The sequence below is a fragment of the Macaca fascicularis genome, chromosome 2 (assembly GCF_037993035.2).
Source record: "Macaca fascicularis isolate 582-1 chromosome 2, T2T-MFA8v1.1".
NCBI classification, from domain to species: Eukaryota; Metazoa; Chordata; class Mammalia; order Primates; family Cercopithecidae; genus Macaca; species Macaca fascicularis.
In genome coordinates this window covers 42,327,364-42,334,142 of record NC_088376.1, presented here as the reverse complement: position 1 = coordinate 42,334,142, position 6,779 = coordinate 42,327,364, and the positions used below count along the sequence as shown (strand labels likewise).

Here is a 6,779-nt window from a genome sequence, read left to right as displayed (position 1 = left end):
AACAGTTAACTTGAATACAAGGTCAAAAAAAATCAGCAAGTTCTACAATCCAGTGCTGATATCAGATACAAGTTTCAAGGACAATTTCTTTGTGAAGGCTATTCCAGTTTTGTGAGGCTAGCATGAGGTGTACGCATTTGCCAAGGGCAAATTTATACTTCTGAATTAACCCATGCAGCAAATGCTACACATCTACTTGCAGTCCATTTAGAAGCATTTGTGGTGGACAATGGAGGGGTCCAACTCATCCTACTCCTGCTTGCTAATCCACATCTGCTGGAAGGTGGACAGTGAGGCCAGGATGGAGCTACTGATCCACACTAAGTACTTGCACTCTGGGGGGCGTGATGATCTTGATCTTCATAGTCCTGGGTGCCAGGGCAGTGATCTCCTTCTGCATCCTGGTGGCAATGCCCAGATACATGGTGGTGCCACTGGACAGCACCATTTTGGCATACAGGTCTTTGCAGATGTCCACGTCATATTTCATGATGGAGTTGAAGGTGGTCTCGTGGATGCCGCAAGATTCCATGCCCAGGAAAGCTGAAACAGCACCTCCAGATACGAGAACCACTCGTTGCCAATGGTGATGACTTGGCTATCAGGCACCTCGTAGCTCTTCTCCAGGGAGGAGGAGGATGCGGCAGTGGCCATCTTGTGCTCAAAGTCCAGGGAGACATTGCACAGCTTCTTCTTGATGTCACGCTTCATCTCCTGCTCAGCCATGGTAGTGAAACTGTAGGTGCACTTGGTGAGGATCTTCATGAGGTAATCAGTCAGGTCCCAGCCAGCCAGGTCCAGATGCAGGATGGTGTGGGGGAGGGCGTAGCCCTCATAGATGGGTACCATGTGGGTGACCCCATCTCCAGAGTCCATGGCAATGCCACTGGTGTGCCCAGAGGCGTAAAGGGACAGCACAGCCTGGATGGCCATGTACGTGGCCAGGGTGTTGAAGATCTCAAACGTGATCTTAGTCATCTTCTCTCAGTTGGCCTTGGGGTTTGGGGGGGCCTTGGTCAGCAGCACCAGGTACTCCTCCGGGGCCACATGCAACTTGTTGTAGAAGGTGTGGTGCCAGATCTTCTCCATGTTGTCCCACCCCATTGGTGATGACGTCATGTTTGATGGGGTACTTCGGGTCAGGATGCCGTGCTTAGTCTGGGCCTCATCACCCACATAGGAATCCTTCTGGCCCATGCCCACCATCACACTATGGTGCCAGGGGCACCCAACAATGGAGGGGAACATGGCTCAGGAAGCATCGCCCCAGCAAATCCAGTTTTTCACATGTAGGAGCCATTGTCAATGAAGAGCACGGCGATTTCTTCTTCCATTGTGACTGGCAGAGGAGGGGGGTGGTGGAGTGGTGGGAGAGCAGAGTGTGTGGGCTGGCGGCTGTGACTGAGACCCTGATGGAAATATTTCTAACAGTTATACAATAAGATGAATTTCCTTAATTGTATTAGTCCATTCTCATATTGCTATATAAAGAACTACCTGAGACTGGACAATTTATAAATAAAAGAGGTTTAATTGGCTCACAGTTCTACAGACTGTACAGGAACCATGGCTGGGGAGGCCTCAGGAGACTTACAATCATGGCAGAAGGCAAAGGGGAAGAAGGCACATCTTACATGGCCAGAGAAGGAGGAAGAGAGCAAAGGGGGAGGTGCTACACACTTTTTTTTTTTTTAATTATTATTATACTTTAAGTTCTAGGGTACATGTGCATAACGTGCAGGTTTGTTACATATGTATACTTGTGCCATGTTACTGTGCTGCACCCATCAACTCATCAGCACCCATCAACTCGTCATTTACATCAGGTATAACTCCCAATGCAATCCCTCCCCCTTCCCCCCTCCCCATGATAGGCCGCGGTGTGTGATGTTCCCCTTCCCGAGTCCAAGTGATCTCATTGTTCAGTTCCCACCTATGAGTGAGAACATGCGGTGTTTGGTTTTCTGTTCTTGTGATAGTTTGCTAAGAATGATGCAAAGACTTCATGTCTAAAACACCAAAAGCAACGGCAGCAAAAGCCAAAATTGACAAATGGGATCTAATTAAACTAAAGAGCTTCTGCACAGCAAAAGAAACTACCATCAGAGTGAACAGGCAACCTACAGAATGGGAGAAAATTTTTGCAATCTACTCATCTGACAAAGGGCTAATATCCAGAACCTACAAAGAACTCAAACAAATTTACGAGAAAAAAACAAACAACCCCATCAAAAAGTGGGCAAAGGATATGAACAGACATTTCTCAAAAGAAGACATTCATACAGCCAACAGACACATGAAAAAATGCTCATCATCACTGGTCATCAGAGAAATGCAAATCAAAACCATAATGAGATACCATCTCACACCAGTTAGAATGGCGATCATTAAAAAGTCAGGAAACAACAGGTGCTGGAGAGGATGTGGAGAAAAAGGAACACTTTTACACTGTTGGCAGGATTGTAAACTAGTTCAACCATTATGGAAAACAGTATGGCGATTCCTCAAGGATCTAGAACTAGATGTACCATATGACCCAGCCATCCCATTACTGGGTATATACCCAAAGGATTATAAATCATGCTGCTATAAAGACACATGCATACATATGTTTATTGCGGCACTATTCACAATAGCAAAGACTTGGAATCAACCCAAATGTCCATCAGTGACAGACTGGATTAAGAAAATGTAGCACATATACACCATGGAATACTATGCAGCCATAAAAAAGGATGAATTTGTGTCCTTTGTAGGGACATGGATGCAGCTGGAAACCATCATTCTTAGCTACACACTTTTAAACAACCAGATCTCATGAGAAATCAATCACTATCGTGAGAACAGCAAGGAGGAAATCTGCCCCCATGATCCAATCACCTCCCACCAGACCCCTCCTCCAACACTGGGGATTACAATTCGATATGAGATTTGAGTGGTGACACAAACCTAAATCATATCATTAATATATAACAAGTTTTAGAAATCAATTTAAAAGAGGCTAAAACAACCCAATTTAAAATGAATAAAGGACAAGAAAAGGCAGCTCACAAAAAAAGAAAAATGGTTCACAAATATTTGGAAATATTCTTAATTGTACTTATAATCAAAGAAATTCACATTAAAACAACAAAGTGCATTCTTACAAACCTATCTGACTGGCAGACAGATTTAAATCATATTGATAATCTCAGGGTTGCCAAGTATGTGACATAGTAAGAGCTCTCATACCCTGGAACAACCTACATGAAAACCACTCTGACATTTTCTATAATGTGCACAAAAATATATGTTCGAGATATAACAGAATAGCACTGTTTGTGATTATAAGTAATAGAAAGCAACCCAAATAACCTATGCCTATGAATTGGGTGACTAAATTAATCCTGGTCCCTTCAAGCAGTGGGATACTACACAGCAGTCAGAATGAAGAAGCTTTCTCTGTGCTGATATGGAAAGTTTGCCAAGATATATTAAGTAGAACAAGATTGGAGGAGGTGGCCCAAGATAGTTAAACAGAACCCTCCACTGATTGTCCCTACTGCAGGAACACCAAAATTGAACAACTATCCACACAAGAAAGCACCTTCATAAGAACCAAAAATCAGGTGAGTGATCACAGTACCTAATTTCAGTGTCCTACAAGGAAAGAGGCACTCAAGAAGGTAGAAAAGATGGTCTTGAGTTGTCTACGCCACTCATCCCCCATTCTCCAGCAGCACCTTGTGGTCCTGAGAGAGTCCGTGTGCTTGGAGGAGGAAGAGTGAACTGATAGTGAACCTTTGTATTGGAACTCAGTGCTGCCCTGTCACAGCCAAAAGCAACACAGGGCAGAATTCAGCAGGTTCCCATGGAGGAGCATTTGGACCAGCCCTAGCCAGAAGGAAATAATCCATTCCAGCAGTTGGAAACTAAGTGCCAGCTAGCCCCACCACTGTAGGCTAAAGTGCTCTGGGATCCTAAATAAACTTAAAAAGGCAGTCTCAGACACAAGGACTACCATTCCTGGGTAAGTCCTGATGCTGGGCTGGGCTTGGAGTCAGTGGATTTGCAGTGCATGCAACCCAGTGAGACACCAGCTGGGACAGCCAAGGGAGTGCTTGAATGACTCCTCACCCACCTCCAGGCAGCACAGCTTGCAGCTCCAGCAGAAACTCCTTTTGCTTAAGGACAGAAGAGGGGAGAGTAAGGAGGACATTTGTCTTGTAAATTGGATACCTGCTCAGCTACAGTCTGACAGGGTACCAGGGCAGAGTTCTGAAGCCTCCATTCTAGGACCTAGTTTCCAGGTAACATTTCTAGATCCACCCCGGGCCAGAAAGTAACCTCCTCTCCTGAAGGGAAGGACCCAGAATTCATCACCTGCTAAATAAAGAGCCCTTGGTCCTTAAATAAACATTAGCAGCAGCCAGGCAGTAGTTGCCACAAGCCTTGCATGAGACCCAGTGCCATGCTGGCTTCAGGTGTGACCTAGCACATTCTCAGCTGTGGTGGCACAGGAAGGGAATCCTGCTTGAGGTAAAAAGAGGGAAGAGTAAAAAGAACTTTGTCTTACAACTTGGATACCAGCTCAGCCACAGTAAAATAAAGCACCAAGTAGATTTCTAAAGTTCCCAATTCCAGACCCTACTAGCCCCTGGATGGCATTTGCAGGCCTACCCTGGGTCAGAAGGGAACCCACTGCCCTGAAGGGAAAGAGCTCAGGCCTGGCAGGATTCACCAACGCCTGGTGACTAAAGAGCTCGTGGACCTTGAATAAACATCAGGTAGCCAGGCAACAGTCACCACAGGCCTTAGACAAGACCCAGTACTATGCTGGCTTCAGTAATGACCCAACACAAGCTCTGTGGTGGTGGTCTTTGGAGTGCTTGTGTCACTCCTCCCCCAGCTCCAGGCAGCTCAGCAGAGAGAGAGAGAAAGAGAGACTTTATTTGTTTGTTTGTTTGAGGGAGAGTGAGGGAAGAGAACAAGAGGCTCTGGCTGGTAATCCAAAAAATTCTCTCAGATCTTACTTAAGGCCACCAAGGCAGTATTTCTACAAGTCTGTAAGAACCACAGCATTACGGGGCTTAGCATGCCTCCTAATGCAGTTATGGCTGCAGTGACCAAAGACTTAGAGCACAATACTCAATTCTCTTTGAACACTTGGAAAACTTTTTCAAGAAGGACAGGTGCAAACAAGCCCAGACTTTGAAGATTATAATAAATACCTAACTCTTCAATGCCCAGACATTGATAAACATCCACAAACAACAAGACCACCCAGGAAAATATGATCTCACCAAATAAACTGAATAAGGCACCAGCAACAAATTTCAGAGTGACAGAGACAAGTGACTTTTCAGACAGAGAATTCGAAACATCTCTTTTGAAAAAGCTAAGTAAAATTCAATATAACATAAGGAATTGAAAATTCTATCAGATAAACTTAGTAAGAGAATGAAGCAATTTTTTTAAAGTCAAGCAGAGATTCTAGAGCTGAAATATTTAACTGACAAGCTGAAGAATGCCTCAGAATCTCTCAACAGCAGAATTGATCAGGCAGAAGAACTACTTAGCGTGCTTGAAGACAGGCTATTTGAAAATACAGAGGCAGGGGAGACAAAAGAAAAAAAGAATAAAAAGAATAAAGTACACCTACAAGATCTATAAAATAGTGCCCAAATAGCAAATCTAAGAGTAATTGGCCTTAAAGAAGAGGTAGAGAGAGAGGGATAATGGTAGAAAATTTATTCAAAAGATAAAAATGAATACTTTCCGAACCTAGAAAAAGATATCAATATGAAAGTACAAGAAAGTTATAGGATGCCAAGCAGATTTAACCCAAATAAGACTACATCAAGATATTTAATAATCAAACTCCCAAAGATGAAGGATAAAGGGGGGATCCTAAAAGCAGAGGAAAGAAACAAATACCATACAATGGTGTTCTAGTACATCTGTCAGTAGACTTTTCAGTGGAAAGTTTATAAGCTAGGAGAGAGTGTCATCATAAATTTACAGAGCTGAAAAAAACCCTTTTATTTCAAAGTAGCATACCCAACAAAAATATTCTTCAAACAAGAAAGAGACATAAAGACTTTCCCAGATGAACAAAAGCTGAGGGGTTTTATTAACATCAGATTTGATGTTAAAAAAAAATACCAAAGAGAGTTCTTCAATCTGAAATAAAATGACATTAACAAGCAATAAGAAATCATCTGAAGGTATACAAAACTCACTGTTAATGGTAAATACACAGACAACTATAAGATATTATAACACCGTAATTGTGGTATGTAAAGTACTCATATCTTAAGTAGAAAAACAAATATGAACCAATCAAAAATAATAACTACAACAACTTTCTAAGACATAGTGTACTAAGATATAAATAGAAGCAACAAAAAGTTAAAAAGCAGGTGGAATGAAGTTAATCATTTTTATTAGTTTTTTGTTTGCTTGTTTTTACAATCAGAGTTGTTATCAGTTTAAAATGATGGGTTATAAGATGTTATTTGCAAGCTTCATAGTAGCCTCAAATAAAAAACCTACAGCAGATACCCAAGAAATAAAAACATATGATCATAGAAAATTACTTGCACAAAAAGGAAGATAGGGAGGAGGGGAGAAAGGAAGACTACAAAACAACCAGAAAACAAATAACAAAATGACAGGAGGAAGTCTTTACTTATCAGCAATAACACTGAATGCAAATGGACTAAACTCTTCAATCAAAAGACAGAGTGGCTGAATAGATTAAAAAACAAGATTTTATGATCTGTTTCCTGCAACAAACA

General features: G+C 42.3%; 1 pseudogene; it reads right to left on the bottom strand.

Moving 5' to 3' along the window:
- Nucleotides 1-207: 207 nt before the first annotated feature.
- LOC135969639 (actin, cytoplasmic 2-like) lies at nucleotides 208-1,363 on the bottom strand (annotated as a pseudogene).
- Nucleotides 1,364-6,779: the final 5,416 nt, after the last annotated feature.